This window comes from Emys orbicularis (assembly GCF_028017835.1).
Source record: "Emys orbicularis isolate rEmyOrb1 chromosome 15 unlocalized genomic scaffold, rEmyOrb1.hap1 SUPER_15_unloc_3, whole genome shotgun sequence".
NCBI classification, from domain to species: Eukaryota; Metazoa; Chordata; order Testudines; family Emydidae; genus Emys; species Emys orbicularis.
In genome coordinates this window covers 67,501-82,500 of record NW_027045142.1, presented here as the reverse complement: position 1 = coordinate 82,500, position 15,000 = coordinate 67,501, and the positions used below count along the sequence as shown (strand labels likewise).

The 15,000-nt window shown below is 67.1% G+C and overlaps 1 non-coding gene across 1 annotated transcript; it reads right to left on the bottom strand.

Moving 5' to 3' along the window:
- Window positions 1-12,475: 12,475 nt before the first annotated feature.
- Window positions 12,476-12,594, bottom strand: LOC135894875 (5S ribosomal RNA). Its single transcript, XR_010562416.1, has one exon. It is a non-coding gene; the product is annotated as a 5S ribosomal RNA (ribosomal RNA).
- Window positions 12,595-15,000: the final 2,406 nt, after the last annotated feature.

The following is a 15,000-nucleotide window of genomic DNA, read 5'->3' as shown; positions in this document are numbered from 1 at the left end:
ATAGTCGTCCCCCGGGCGCTCCGGCGGGGGGGAAGCTTAATAGTCGTCCCCCAGACAGGGTGGGTGGGGGGGAGGCTTAACAGTCTTCCCCCAGGCTGGGCGGGGGGGAGGCTTAATAGTCATCCCCCAGACAGTGTGGGTGGGTGGGGCAGGGGGGGGAGAGGCTTAGCAGTCTTCCCCTAGACTGGCCGGGGGTGGGGGCTTAGCAGTCGTCTCCAGGGTGGTCCGGGGGTGGGGGGAGGCCTCAGAGTCGCCCCTCGGAGAGTCGGGGCGGCGGCGGCGGTGGGTGTCAGGCTTTACAGCCAGCCTCCGGAGGGTGAGCGTCCTCGGACGCGATGCAGCCGCCGCAGAGAGGCAGCCTCCGAGGCTGGGAGCGGAGCACCGAGACTGGGGAGAGGGGAGCAGGAGCCCGGGAGGGGGTGGGGTGGGGGGCCTTCAGGACAACCGGTCAACCCCCGGGGAAGCGGCTGTAAAAATTTCAAAGTCCCCACCGGGACAACAGGTCAACCCCCGGGGAAGCGGCTGTAAAATTTTCTAAGTCCCCGCTCGGCCACCAGGTCAACCCACTGAATCTAATGGGTTGACCTGGTGGCCGGTTTGATTTCCGGCCACCAGGTCAACCCATTGGATTCAATGGGTTGACCTGGTGGCCGGTTTGCTGTGCGGCCCGGGTGTCACCCCACTCCGCGGGCCGCGCGGCAGTGGTCCTGAGGACCACAGAGGGGGGCTTAATAGTCGAGATGGAGCAGGTCCGGGGGAGGCTTAATAGTCGTCCCCCGGGCAGTCCGGGGGAAGGCTTAATAGTCGTCCCCCGGGCGCTCCGGAGGGGAAAGCTTAATAGTCGTCCCCCAGACAGGGTGGGTGGGGGGGAGGCTTAACAGTCTTCCCCCAGGCTGAGCGGGAGGCTTCGCAGTCGTCCCCCGGGCAGTCCGGGGGAAGGCTTAATAGTCGTCCCCCGGGCGCTCCGGGGGGGAAAGCTTAATAGTCGTCCCCCGGACAGTGTGGGTGGGTGGGGGGGGGGGAGGCTTAACAGTCTTCCCCCAGGCTGAGCGGGAGGCTTCGCAGTCGTCCCCCGGGCAGTCCGGGGGAGGCTTAATAGTCGTCCCCCGGGCGCTCCGGGGGGGAAAGCTTAACAGTCGTCCCCCAGACAGTGTGGGTGGGTGGGTGGGGGGGGAGGCTTAACAGTCTTCCCCCAGGCAAAGCGGGAGGCTTCGCAGTCATCCCCCGGGCAGTCCGGGGGAGGCTTAATAGTCGTCCCCCGGGCGCTCCGGAGGGGAAAGCTTAATAGTCGTCCCCCAGACAGGGTGGGTGGGGGGGAGGCTTAACAGTCTTCCCCCAGGCTGAGCGGGAGGCTTCGCAGTCGTCCCCCGGGCAGTCCGGGGGAAGGCTTAATAGTCGTCCCCCGGGCGCTCCGGGGGGGAAAGCTTAATAGTCGTCCCCCAGACAGTGTGGGTGGGTGGGTGGGGGGGAGGCTTAACAGTCTTCCCCCAGGCTGAGCGGGAGGCTTCGCAGTCGTCCCCCGGGCAGTCCGGGGGAGGCTTAATAGTCGTCCCCCGGGCGCTCCGGGGGGGAAAGCTTAACAGTCGTCCCCCAGACAGTGTGGGTGGGTGGGTGGGGGGGGAGGCTTAACAGTCTTCCCCCAGGCAAAGCGGGAGGCTTCGCAGTCATCCCCCGGGCAGTCCGGGGGAGGCTTAATAGTCGTCCCCCGGGCGCTCCGGAGGGGAAAGCTTAATAGTCGTCCCCCAGACAGGGTGGGTGGGGGGGAGGCTTAACAGTCTTCCCCCAGGCTGAGCGGGAGGCTTCGCAGTCGTCCCCCGGGCAGTCCGGGGGAGGCTTAATAGTCGTGCCCCGGGCGCTCCGGGGGGGAAAGCTTAATAGTCGTCCCCCAGACAGTGTGGGTGGGTGGGTGGGGGGGAGGCTTAACAGTCTTCCCCCAGGCTGGGCGGGGGGGAGGCTTAATAGTCATCCCCCAGACAGTGTGGGTGGGTGGGGCAGGGGGGGGAGAGGCTTAGCAGTCTTCCCCTAGACTGGCCGGGGGTGGGGGCTTAGCAGTCGTCTCCAGGGTGGTCCGGGGGTGGGGGGAGGCCTCAGAGTCGCCCCTCGGAGAGTCGGGGCGGCGGCGGCGGTGGGTGTCAGGCTTTACAGCCAGCCTCCGGAGGGTGAGCGTCCTCGGACGCGATGCAGCCGCCGCAGAGAGGCAGCCTCCGAGGCTGGGAGCGGAGCACCGAGACTGGGGAGAGGGGAGCAGGAGCCCGGGAGGGGGTGGGGTGGGGGGCCTTCAGGACAACCGGTCAACCCCCGGGGAAGCGGCTGTAAAAATTTCAAAGTCCCCACCGGGACAACAGGTCAACCCCCGGGGAAGCGGCTGTAAAATTTTCTAAGTCCCCGCTCGGCCACCAGGTCAACCCACTGAATCTAATGGGTTGACCTGGTGGCCGGTTTGATTTCCGGCCACCAGGTCAACCCATTGGATTCAATGGGTTGACCTGGTGGCCGGTTTGCTGTGCGGCCCGGGTGTCACCCCACTCCGCGGGCCGCGCGGCAGTGGTCCTGAGGACCACAGAGGGGGGCTTAATAGTCGAGATGGAGCAGGTCCGGGGGAGGCTTAATAGTCGTCCCCCGGGCAGTCCGGGGGAAGGCTTAATAGTCGTCCCCCGGGCGCTCCGGAGGGGAAAGCTTAATAGTCGTCCCCCAGACAGGGTGGGTGGGGGGGAGGCTTAACAGTCTTCCCCCAGGCTGAGCGGGAGGCTTCGCAGTCGTCCCCCGGGCAGTCCGGGGGAAGGCTTAATAGTCGTCCCCCGGGCGCTCCGGGGGGGAAAGCTTAATAGTCGTCCCCCGGACAGTGTGGGTGGGTGGGGGGGGGGGAGGCTTAACAGTCTTCCCCCAGGCTGAGCGGGAGGCTTCGCAGTCGTCCCCCGGGCAGTCCGGGGGAGGCTTAATAGTCGTCCCCCGGGCGCTCCGGGGGGGAAAGCTTAACAGTCGTCCCCCAGACAGTGTGGGTGGGTGGGTGGGGGGGGAGGCTTAACAGTCTTCCCCCAGGCAAAGCGGGAGGCTTCGCAGTCATCCCCCGGGCAGTCCGGGGGAGGCTTAATAGTCGTCCCCCGGGCGCTCCGGAGGGGAAAGCTTAATAGTCGTCCCCCAGACAGGGTGGGTGGGGGGGAGGCTTAACAGTCTTCCCCCAGGCTGAGCGGGAGGCTTCGCAGTCGTCCCCCGGGCAGTCCGGGGGAAGGCTTAATAGTCGTCCCCCGGGCGCTCCGGGGGGGAAAGCTTAATAGTCGTCCCCCGGACAGTGTGGGTGGGTGGGGGGGGGGGAGGCTTAACAGTCTTCCCCCAGGCTGAGCGGGAGGCTTCGCAGTCGTCCCCCGGGCAGTCCGGGGGAGGCTTAATAGTCGTCCCCCGGGCGCTCCGGGGGGGAAAGCTTAACAGTCGTCCCCCAGACAGTGTGGGTGGGTGGGTGGGGGGGGAGGCTTAACAGTCTTCCCCCAGGCAAAGCGGGAGGCTTCGCAGTCATCCCCCGGGCAGTCCGGGGGAGGCTTAATAGTCGTCCCCCGGGCGCTCCGGAGGGGAAAGCTTAATAGTCGTCCCCCAGACAGGGTGGGTGGGGGGGAGGCTTAACAGTCTTCCCCCAGGCTGAGCGGGAGGCTTCGCAGTCGTCCCCCGGGCAGTCCGGGGGAAGGCTTAATAGTCGTCCCCCGGGCGCTCCGGGGGGGAAAGCTTAATAGTCGTCCCCCAGACAGTGTGGGTGGGTGGGTGGGGGGGAGGCTTAACAGTCTTCCCCCAGGCTGAGCGGGAGGCTTCGCAGTCGTCCCCCGGGCAGTCCGGGGGAGGCTTAATAGTCGTCCCCCGGGCGCTCCGGGGGGGAAAGCTTAACAGTCGTCCCCCAGACAGTGTGGGTGGGTGGGTGGGGGGGGAGGCTTAACAGTCTTCCCCCAGGCAAAGCGGGAGGCTTCGCAGTCATCCCCCGGGCAGTCCGGGGGAGGCTTAATAGTCGTCCCCCGGGCGCTCCGGAGGGGAAAGCTTAATAGTCGTCCCCCAGACAGGGTGGGTGGGGGGGAGGCTTAACAGTCTTCCCCCAGGCTGAGCGGGAGGCTTCGCAGTCGTCCCCCGGGCAGTCCGGGGGAAGGCTTAATAGTCGTGCCCCGGGCGCTCCGGGGGGGAAAGCTTAATAGTCGTCCCCCAGACAGTGTAGGTGGGTGGGGTGGGGGGGAGGCTTAACAGTCTTCCCCCAGGATGAGCGGGAGGCTTCGCAGTCGTCCCCCGGGCAGTCCGGGGGAAGGCTTAATAGTCGTCCCCCGGGCGCTCCGGGGGGGAAAGCTTAATAGTCGTCCCCCAGACAGTGTGGGTGGGTGGGTGGGGGGGAGGCTTAACAGTCTTCCCCCAGGCTGAGCGGGAGGCTTCGCAGTCGTCCCCCGGGCAGTCCGGGGGAGGCTTAATAGTCGTGCCCCGGGCGCTCCGGGGGGGAAAGCTTAATAGTCGTCCCCCAGACAGTGTGGGTGGGTGGGTGGGGGGGAGGCTTAACAGTCTTCCCCCAGGCTGGGCGGGGGGGAGGCTTAATAGTCATCCCCCAGACAGTGTGGGTGGGTGGGGCAGGGGGGGGAGAGGCTTAGCAGTCTTCCCCTAGACTGGCCGGGGGTGGGGGCTTAGCAGTCGTCTCCAGGGTGGTCCGGGGGTGGGGGGAGGCCTCAGAGTCGCCCCTCGGAGAGTCGGGGCGGCGGCGGCGGTGGGTGTCAGGCTTTACAGCCAGCCTCCGGAGGGTGAGCGTCCTCGGACGCGATGCAGCCGCCGCAGAGAGGCAGCCTCCGAGGCTGGGAGCGGAGCACCGAGACTGGGGAGAGGGGAGCAGGAGCCCGGGAGGGGGTGGGGTGGGGGGCCTTCAGGACAACCGGTCAACCCCCGGGGAAGCGGCTGTAAAAATTTCAAAGTCCCCACCGGGACAACAGGTCAACCCCCGGGGAAGCGGCTGTAAAATTTTCTAAGTCCCCGCTCGGCCACCAGGTCAACCCACTGAATCTAATGGGTTGACCTGGTGGCCGGTTTGATTTCCGGCCACCAGGTCAACCCATTGGATTCAATGGGTTGACCTGGTGGCCGGTTTGCTGTGCGGCCCGGGTGTCACCCCACTCCGCGGGCCGCGCGGCAGTGGTCCTGAGGACCACAGAGGGGGGCTTAATAGTCGAGATGGAGCAGGTCCGGGGGAGGCTTAATAGTCGTCCCCCGGGCAGTCCGGGGGAAGGCTTAATAGTCGTCCCCCGGGCGCTCCGGAGGGGAAAGCTTAATAGTCGTCCCCCAGACAGGGTGGGTGGGGGGGAGGCTTAACAGTCTTCCCCCAGGCTGAGCGGGAGGCTTCGCAGTCGTCCCCCGGGCAGTCCGGGGGAAGGCTTAATAGTCGTCCCCCGGGCGCTCCGGGGGGGAAAGCTTAATAGTCGTCCCCCGGACAGTGTGGGTGGGTGGGGGGGGGGGAGGCTTAACACTCTTCCCCCAGGCTGAGCGGGAGGCTTCGCAGTCGTCCCCCGGGCAGTCCGGGGGAGGCTTAATAGTCGTCCCCCGGGCGCTCCGGGGGGGAAAGCTTAACAGTCGTCCCCCAGACAGTGTGGGTGGGTGGGTGGGGGGGGAGGCTTAACAGTCTTCCCCCAGGCAAAGCGGGAGGCTTCGCAGTCATCCCCCGGGCAGTCCGGGGGAGGCTTAATAGTCGTCCCCCGGGCGCTCCGGAGGGGAAAGCTTAATAGTCGTCCCCCAGACAGGGTGGGTGGGGGGGAGGCTTAACAGTCTTCCCCCAGGCTGAGCGGGAGGCTTCGCAGTCGTCCCCCGGGCAGTCCGGGGGAAGGCTTAATAGTCGTCCCCCGGGCGCTCCGGGGGGGAAAGCTTAATAGTCGTCCCCCAGACAGTGTGGGTGGGTGGGTGGGGGGGAGGCTTAACAGTCTTCCCCCAGGCTGAGCGGGAGGCTTCGCAGTCGTCCCCCGGGCAGTCCGGGGGAGGCTTAATAGTCGTCCCCCGGGCGCTCCGGGGGGGAAAGCTTAACAGTCGTCCCCCAGACAGTGTGGGTGGGTGGGTGGGGGGGGAGGCTTAACAGTCTTCCCCCAGGCAAAGCGGGAGGCTTCGCAGTCATCCCCCGGGCAGTCCGGGGGAGGCTTAATAGTCGTCCCCCGGGCGCTCCGGAGGGGAAAGCTTAATAGTCGTCCCCCAGACAGGGTGGGTGGGGGGGAGGCTTAACAGTCTTCCCCCAGGCTGAGCGGGAGGCTTCGCAGTCGTCCCCCGGGCAGTCCGGGGGAGGCTTAATAGTCGTCCCCCGGGCGCTCCGGGGGGGAAAGCTTAATAGTCGTCCCCCAGACAGTGTGGGTGGGTGGGTGGGGGGGAGGCTTAACAGTCTTCCCCCAGGCTGGGCGGGGGGGAGGCTTAATAGTCATCCCCCAGACAGTGTGGGTGGGTGGGGCAGGGGGGGGAGAGGCTTAGCAGTCTTCCCCTAGACTGGCCGGGGGTGGGGGCTTAGCAGTCGTCTCCAGGGTGGTCCGGGGGTGGGGGGAGGCCTCAGAGTCGCCCCTCGGAGAGTCGGGGCGGCGGCGGCGGTGGGTGTCAGGCTTTACAGCCAGCCTCCGGAGGGTGAGCGTCCTCGGACGCGATGCAGCCGCCGCAGAGAGGCAGCCTCCGAGGCTGGGAGCGGAGCACCGAGACTGGGGAGAGGGGAGCAGGAGCCCGGGAGGGGGTGGGGTGGGGGGCCTTCAGGACAACCGGTCAACCCCCGGGGAAGCGGCTGTAAAAATTTCAAAGTCCCCACCGGGACAACAGGTCAACCCCCGGGGAAGCGGCTGTAAAATTTTCTAAGTCCCCGCTCGGCCACCAGGTCAACCCACTGAATCTAATGGGTTGACCTGGTGGCCGGTTTGATTTCCGGCCACCAGGTCAACCCATTGGATTCAATGGGTTGACCTGGTGGCCGGTTTGCTGTGCGGCCCGGGTGTCACCCCACTCCGCGGGCCGCGCGGCAGTGGTCCTGAGGACCACAGAGGGGGGCTTAATAGTCGAGATGGAGCAGGTCCGGGGGAGGCTTAATAGTCGTCCCCCGGGCAGTCCGGGGGAAGGCTTAATAGTCGTCCCCCGGGCGCTCCGGAGGGGAAAGCTTAATAGTCGTCCCCCAGACAGGGTGGGTGGGGGGGAGGCTTAACAGTCTTCCCCCAGGCTGAGCGGGAGGCTTCGCAGTCGTCCCCCGGGCAGTCCGGGGGAAGGCTTAATAGTCGTCCCCCGGGCGCTCCGGGGGGGAAAGCTTAATAGTCGTCCCCCGGACAGTGTGGGTGGGTGGGGGGGGGGGAGGCTTAACACTCTTCCCCCAGGCTGAGCGGGAGGCTTCGCAGTCGTCCCCCGGGCAGTCCGGGGGAGGCTTAATAGTCGTCCCCCGGGCGCTCCGGGGGGGAAAGCTTAACAGTCGTCCCCCAGACAGTGTGGGTGGGTGGGTGGGGGGGGAGGCTTAACAGTCTTCCCCCAGGCAAAGCGGGAGGCTTCGCAGTCATCCCCCGGGCAGTCCGGGGGAGGCTTAATAGTCGTCCCCCGGGCGCTCCGGAGGGGAAAGCTTAATAGTCGTCCCCCAGACAGGGTGGGTGGGGGGGAGGCTTAACAGTCTTCCCCCAGGCTGAGCGGGAGGCTTCGCAGTCGTCCCCCGGGCAGTCCGGGGGAAGGCTTAATAGTCGTCCCCCGGGCGCTCCGGGGGGGAAAGCTTAATAGTCGTCCCCCGGACAGTGTGGGTGGGTGGGGGGGGGGGAGGCTTAACAGTCTTCCCCCAGGCTGAGCGGGAGGCTTCGCAGTCGTCCCCCGGGCAGTCCGGGGGAGGCTTAATAGTCGTCCCCCGGGCGCTCCGGGGGGGAAAGCTTAACAGTCGTCCCCCAGACAGTGTGGGTGGGTGGGTGGGGGGGGAGGCTTAACAGTCTTCCCCCAGGCAAAGCGGGAGGCTTCGCAGTCATCCCCCGGGCAGTCCGGGGGAGGCTTAATAGTCGTCCCCCGGGCGCTCCGGAGGGGAAAGCTTAATAGTCGTCCCCCAGACAGGGTGGGTGGGGGGGAGGCTTAACAGTCTTCCCCCAGGCTGAGCGGGAGGCTTCGCAGTCGTCCCCCGGGCAGTCCGGGGGAAGGCTTAATAGTCGTCCCCCGGGCGCTCCGTGGGGGAAAGCTTAATAGTCGTCCCCCAGACAGTGTGGGTGGGTGGGTGGGGGGGAGGCTTAACAGTCTTCCCCCAGGCTGAGCGGGAGGCTTCGCAGTCGTCCCCCGGGCAGTCCGGGGGAGGCTTAATAGTCGTCCCCCGGGCGCTCCGGGGGGGAAAGCTTAACAGTCGTCCCCCAGACAGTGTGGGTGGGTGGGTGGGGGGGGAGGCTTAACAGTCTTCCCCCAGGCAAAGCGGGAGGCTTCGCAGTCATCCCCCGGGCAGTCCGGGGGAGGCTTAATAGTCGTCCCCCGGGCGCTCCGGAGGGGAAAGCTTAATAGTCGTCCCCCAGACAGGGTGGGTGGGGGGGGAGGCTTAACAGTCTTCCCCCAGGCTGAGCGGGAGGCTTCGCAGTCGTCCCCCGGGCAGTCCGGGGGAAGGCTTAATAGTCGTGCCCCGGGCGCTCCGGGGGGGAAAGCTTAATAGTCGTCCCCCAGACAGTGTAGGTGGGTGGGTGGGGGGGAGGCTTAACAGTCTTCCCCCAGGATGAGCGGGAGGCTTCGCAGTCGTCCCCCGGGCAGTCCGGGGGAAGGCTTAATAGTCGTCCCCCGGGCGCTCCGGGGGGGAAAGCTTAATAGTCGTCCCCCAGACAGTGTGGGTGGGTGGGTGGGGGGGAGGCTTAACAGTCTTCCCCCAGGCTGAGCGGGAGGCTTCGCAGTCGTCCCCCGGGCAGTCCGGGGGAGGCTTAATAGTCGTGCCCCGGGCGCTCCGGGGGGGAAAGCTTAATAGTCGTCCCCCAGACAGTGTGGGTGGGTGGGTGGGGGGGAGGCTTAACAGTCTTCCCCCAGGCTGGGCGGGGGGGAGGCTTAATAGTCATCCCCCAGACAGTGTGGGTGGGTGGGGCAGGGGGGGGAGAGGCTTAGCAGTCTTCCCCTAGACTGGCCGGGGGTGGGGGCTTAGCAGTCGTCTCCAGGGTGGTCCGGGGGTGGGGGGAGGCCTCAGAGTCGCCCCTCGGAGAGTCGGGGCGGCGGCGGCGGTGGGTGTCAGGCTTTACAGCCAGCCTCCGGAGGGTGAGCGTCCTCGGACGCGATGCAGCCGCCGCAGAGAGGCAGCCTCCGAGGCTGGGAGCGGAGCACCGAGACTGGGGAGAGGGGAGCAGGAGCCCGGGAGGGGGTGGGGTGGGGGGCCTTCAGGACAACCGGTCAACCCCCGGGGAAGCGGCTGTAAAAATTTCAAAGTCCCCACCGGGACAACAGGTCAACCCCCGGGGAAGCGGCTGTAAAATTTTCTAAGTCCCCGCTCGGCCACCAGGTCAACCCACTGAATCTAATGGGTTGACCTGGTGGCCGGTTTGATTTCCGGCCACCAGGTCAACCCATTGGATTCAATGGGTTGACCTGGTGGCCGGTTTGCTGTGCGGCCCGGGTGTCACCCCACTCCGCGGGCCGCGCGGCAGTGGTCCTGAGGACCACAGAGGGGGGCTTAATAGTCGAGATGGAGCAGGTCCGGGGGAGGCTTAATAGTCGTCCCCCGGGCAGTCCGGGGGAAGGCTTAATAGTCGTCCCCCGGGCGCTCCGGAGGGGAAAGCTTAATAGTCGTCCCCCAGACAGGGTGGGTGGGGGGGAGGCTTAACAGTCTTCCCCCAGGCTGAGCGGGAGGCTTCGCAGTCGTCCCCCGGGCAGTCCGGGGGAAGGCTTAATAGTCGTCCCCCGGGCGCTCCGGGGGGGAAAGCTTAATAGTCGTCCCCCGGACAGTGTGGGTGGGTGGGGGGGGGGGAGGCTTAACACTCTTCCCCCAGGCTGAGCGGGAGGCTTCGCAGTCGTCCCCCGGGCAGTCCGGGGGAGGCTTAATAGTCGTCCCCCGGGCGCTCCGGGGGGGAAAGCTTAACAGTCGTCCCCCAGACAGTGTGGGTGGGTGGGTGGGGGGGGAGGCTTAACAGTCTTCCCCCAGGCAAAGCGGGAGGCTTCGCAGTCATCCCCCGGGCAGTCCGGGGGAGGCTTAATAGTCGTCCCCCGGGCGCTCCGGAGGGGAAAGCTTAATAGTCGTCCCCCAGACAGGGTGGGTGGGGGGGAGGCTTAACAGTCTTCCCCCAGGCTGAGCGGGAGGCTTCGCAGTCGTCCCCCGGGCAGTCCGGGGGAAGGCTTAATAGTCGTCCCCCGGGCGCTCCGGGGGGGAAAGCTTAATAGTCGTCCCCCAGACAGTGTGGGTGGGTGGGTGGGGGGGAGGCTTAACAGTCTTCCCCCAGGCTGAGCGGGAGGCTTCGCAGTCGTCCCCCGGGCAGTCCGGGGGAGGCTTAATAGTCGTCCCCCGGGCGCTCCGGGGGGGAAAGCTTAACAGTCGTCCCCCAGACAGTGTGGGTGGGTGGGTGGGGGGGGAGGCTTAACAGTCTTCCCCCAGGCAAAGCGGGAGGCTTCGCAGTCATCCCCCGGGCAGTCCGGGGGAGGCTTAATAGTCGTCCCCCGGGCGCTCCGGAGGGGAAAGCTTAATAGTCGTCCCCCAGACAGGGTGGGTGGGGGGGAGGCTTAACAGTCTTCCCCCAGGCTGAGCGGGAGGCTTCGCAGTCGTCCCCCGGGCAGTCCGGGGGAGGCTTAATAGTCGTCCCCCGGGCGCTCCGGGGGGGAAAGCTTAATAGTCGTCCCCCGGACAGTGTGGGTGGGTGGGGGGGGGGGAGGCTTAACAGTCTTCCCCCAGGCTGAGCGGGAGGCTTCGCAGTCGTCCCCCGGGCAGTCCGGGGGAGGCTTAATAGTCGTCCCCCGGGCGCTCCGGGGGGGAAAGCTTAACAGTCGTCCCCCAGACAGTGTGGGTGGGTGGGTGGGGGGGGAGGCTTAACAGTCTTCCCCCAGGCAAAGCGGGAGGCTTCGCAGTCATCCCCCGGGCAGTCCGGGGGAGGCTTAATAGTCGTCCCCCGGGCGCTCCGGAGGGGAAAGCTTAATAGTCGTCCCCCAGACAGGGTGGGTGGGGGGGAGGCTTAACAGTCTTCCCCCAGGCTGAGCGGGAGGCTTCGCAGTCGTCCGCCGGGCAGTCCGGGGGAAGGCTTAATAGTCGTCCCCCGGGCGCTCCGGCGGGGGGGAAGCTTAATAGTCGTCCCCCAGACAGGGTGGGTGGGGGGGAGGCTTAACAGTCTTCCCCCAGGCTGGGCGGGGGGGAGGCTTAATAGTCATCCCCCAGACAGTGTGGGTGGGTGGGGCAGGGGGGGGAGAGGCTTAGCAGTCTTCCCCTAGACTGGCCGGGGGTGGGGGCTTAGCAGTCGTCTCCAGGGTGGTCCGGGGGTGGGGGGAGGCCTCAGAGTCGCCCCTCGGAGAGTCGGGGCGGCGGCGGTGGTGGGTGTCAGGCTTTACAGCCAGCCTCCGGAGGGTGAGCGTCCTCGGACGCGATGCAGCCGCCGCAGAGAGGCAGCCTCCGAGGCTGGGAGCGGAGCACCGAGGCTGGGGAGAGGGGAGCAGGAGCCCGGGGGTGGGGGTGGGGGTGGGGGGCCTTCAGGACAACCGGTCAAGCCCCGGGAAGCGGCTGTAAAATTTTCAAAGTCCCCACCGGGACAACAGGTCACGCCCCGGGAAAAGGCTGGAAAATTTCCTAAGTCCCCGCTCGGCCACCAGGTCCACCCAGGTCTAGCAATGGGGTTGACCTGCCTGATGGCCGGTTAGTATCAACGTAGTCTCACACAGGAGGGCAGCTCTCAGGCCGGCCGGCTGCGGCTGACTCTGGGGCGGTGCCCGGTGCCCGGCAGCGAGGCGCGGGGGGGGTGGGGGGGTGAGGGGGGGGGGAGCGACACGGGGCTTACCGGCCCCGGGGCCGGGGGCGCCTCCTGCGGCTTTGGGGGCCGCGGGTCCTCCGTGGCATCCAGGCCAGGCCTCTCCTGCCTGGCCGCGGGGGGATTCGGGGGCGGTCCCGCGGGCCGGCGGCCGGGCGCAGGGGGGGGGCCCGAGCGAGTCCGCCCCGGGCCCGGGGTCTCCCCCTGCGGCTCAGGGGGGGCGTGGGTCCTCGGGGGAGGAAGCCCGGGGGGAGCTGCAGACCCGCCGTGGGGCCCTCCAGGCCAGGCCTCGCCTGGGTGGCCGCGGGGGGATTCGGGTCGGGCCCGCGGGCCGGCGGCCGGGCGCAGCGGGGCCGGGAGGGTCCGGGCCAGTCCGCCGCATGCCCGGGGTCTCCCCCAGCGGCTTCGGTGGCCGGGGGTCCTCCGCGGAGGAAGCCGGGTGGGTGTTGGGGGGAGCCGGACCCCAGGCGCCCCGACCCGTGACCTGCGGCCGCGACCTCCGACTCGGCAGGAGCGACGAGGGGCTTTCTGGCCCGCCCCCCCCCCCCCTTCTCCTTCCTCCCCAGAAAAAGGAGAGAGAGCTGGCTCGGACCGGGAAAAGCTGCCTACGGCACCTGGGATTCCCAGGCGGTCACCCATCCAAGTACTAGCCAGGCCCGGGACGGTTTACCTTCCGAGATCGGACGGGATCGGGGGCGTTCGGTCCGGTATGGCCGTAGGCACCCGGCTCCGCGCCTCCTCGCCCGCTTTCCCCTGCCGGCGCCCGGGCCTGCCGCACGGCGAGCCCCGGTCGGACTGCCCCGTGCGGCAGGGCCCCCGTCTCTCGCGGGCCCGATCCTTTTTTTTCCTTTTCAAGCTCCGGGGCCCGGGCTGGCCCGTCAGAGCCCCTTCCCCTCCCCCCCCCCCTCCCTCCGGCGTCGGGAAAAATATTTTCCCGGACTTCCAGCGGGCCCGATCCTGTCAGCCGGGGGTGGGGGGGGGGGCAGTCCCTCGCTGCGGCCAGGGAGGGTGAGCCCGGGGCGGCTTGCCTGGCGGCCGGGTCCCGGCAGGCCCGATCCATTCCCCCCCTCCCCGTCCCCCGTCCCCCAGCGGTTCCAGCGGTTCCCCGCCCCGCCCCCGCGCCTGGTTCGCACCCTGTTCCTTCGGGCCGAGGAAGGCGTACCCCGGGGGGAACCGTCCGAGTCCCCTCCCGGGCACCAGGTCAACCCGTGGAATCGAACGGGGTTCACCTGGCTGGCCGGTATGCTTTCCGGCCACCGGGTCAACCCATAGGTTTTAACTGGTATACCTGGTGGCCGCTTTGCCAGGTCAACCCGGTTCTCCCTCCTTCCCTGGGCGCCCCCTCCTCGGAGGCGTCGGGTTAAACTTTTTCCAGACTTCCAGGGGCCCGATCCAGTCAGCCGGGAGGCAGTCCCTCGCTGCGGCCGGGGACGGTGAACCCAGGTCGGCCTGCCTGGCGGCCGGGTCCCTGTCTCTCGTGGGCCCGATCCTTCTTTTCCTTTTCGAGCAGGGGGGGCCCGGCCCGCCCCGGTAGCGCTCCTCGGAGGCGTCGGGCAATTCCCCCCCCCCCCCCCGCACCCCACCCAGACTTCCAGGGGCCCGATCCTGACGGCCGGGAGGCAGTCCCTCGCTGCGTCCGGGGACGGTGAGATGCTCGGCCACCAGGTCAACCCGGAGGAAGCGGGCTGAAATTTTTTTTTCCAAGTCCGAAAGATTGTCCAAGTCCCCGCTCGGCCACCAGGTCAACCCGGAGGAAGCGGGCTGACAATTTTTTCCAAGCCCGAAAAATTTTTCCAAGTCCGAAAGATTGTCCAAGTCCCCGCTCGGCCACCAGGTCAACCCGGAGGAAGCGGGCTGACAATTTTTTCCAAGCCCGAAAAATTTTTCCAAGTCCGAAAGATTGTCCAAGTCCCCGCTCGGCCACCAGGTCAACCCGGAGGAAGCGGGCTGACAATTTTTTCCAAGCCCGAAAAATTTTTCCAAGTCCGAAAGATTGTCCAAGTCCCCGCTCGGCCACCAGGTCAACCCGGAGGAAGCGGGCTGACAATTTTTTCCAAGCCCGAAAAATTTTTCCAAGTCCGAAAGATTGTCAAAGTCCCCGCTCGGCCACCAGGTCAACCCGGAGGAAGCGGGCTGACAATTTTTTTCCAAGCCCGAAAAATTTTTCCAAGTCCGAAAGATTGTCCAAGTCCCCGCTCGGCCACCAGGTCAACCCGGAGGAAGCGGGCTGACAATTTTTTCCAAGCCCGAAAAATTTTTCCAAGTCCGAAAGATTGTCAAAGTCCCCGCTCGGCCACCAGGTCAACCCGGAGGAAGCGGGCTGACATTTTTTTTTTTTTCCAAGCCCCGAAAATTTTTTCCAAGTCCGAAAAATTGTCCAAAGTCCCCGCTCGGCCACCAGGTCAACCCCATTGGAGCGAATGGGTTGACCTGATGGCCGGTCGTCTCGCGGATGTCCGGAAGGGGTCGCCACACGCCGCTTCGGCCGACCGAGAGAACCACGAGGTCGGACGCGATTCCAGGTTCGTACCACTGAAGGGGGGGGGTTTGGCTTTTTCGACCTGTCTTTTAAGAACTGTGTGCGGAGATTTCTGAGGACAGGTTTTTCAGAGCCTGTGAGAACCGGAGCTCAGCCTAGGGGATCAATCCGAGTATTGTTGTACCCCGACCTTGCCAGGGGGGGGAAACGGGCACGTTTGACAGCGGAGGGCACCCGGCCCTCCTCCGAGACGGCCTGCTTTTCCCGGCTCTTAGCTCATGGGCCCCGCAGCGGCCGGGACCTGAGCTCCGACTGTCGGCGCCCCCCGGAGGGAGGGGGGGCCCGCTCCTCTCGCGCCCTCTGATCGATGTGGCGCTGACGTTCGCGACGGGAAGGGCCCTTCGCGGGCCGGCACCCCAACCGCGGGGCCGTCCGGTGTTCAGGCGGATCGGGACCCTCTTCCTTTTCGCGTGCACGGATCCAGGGACCGATGGGGACTGCCCTCCTCGGGGCGGCCCGGGCACGTGCCCGGCCCTTCGTGCGTGGGGCCGTCTGGCCGAGATCTCCGCCGTGTGAGGTCGAGCGGTTCCGGCAGACCACCCAGGGGTCCGAAAAAAAAACCCAGGGAGCCGCGAGGCTCAGCAGGGC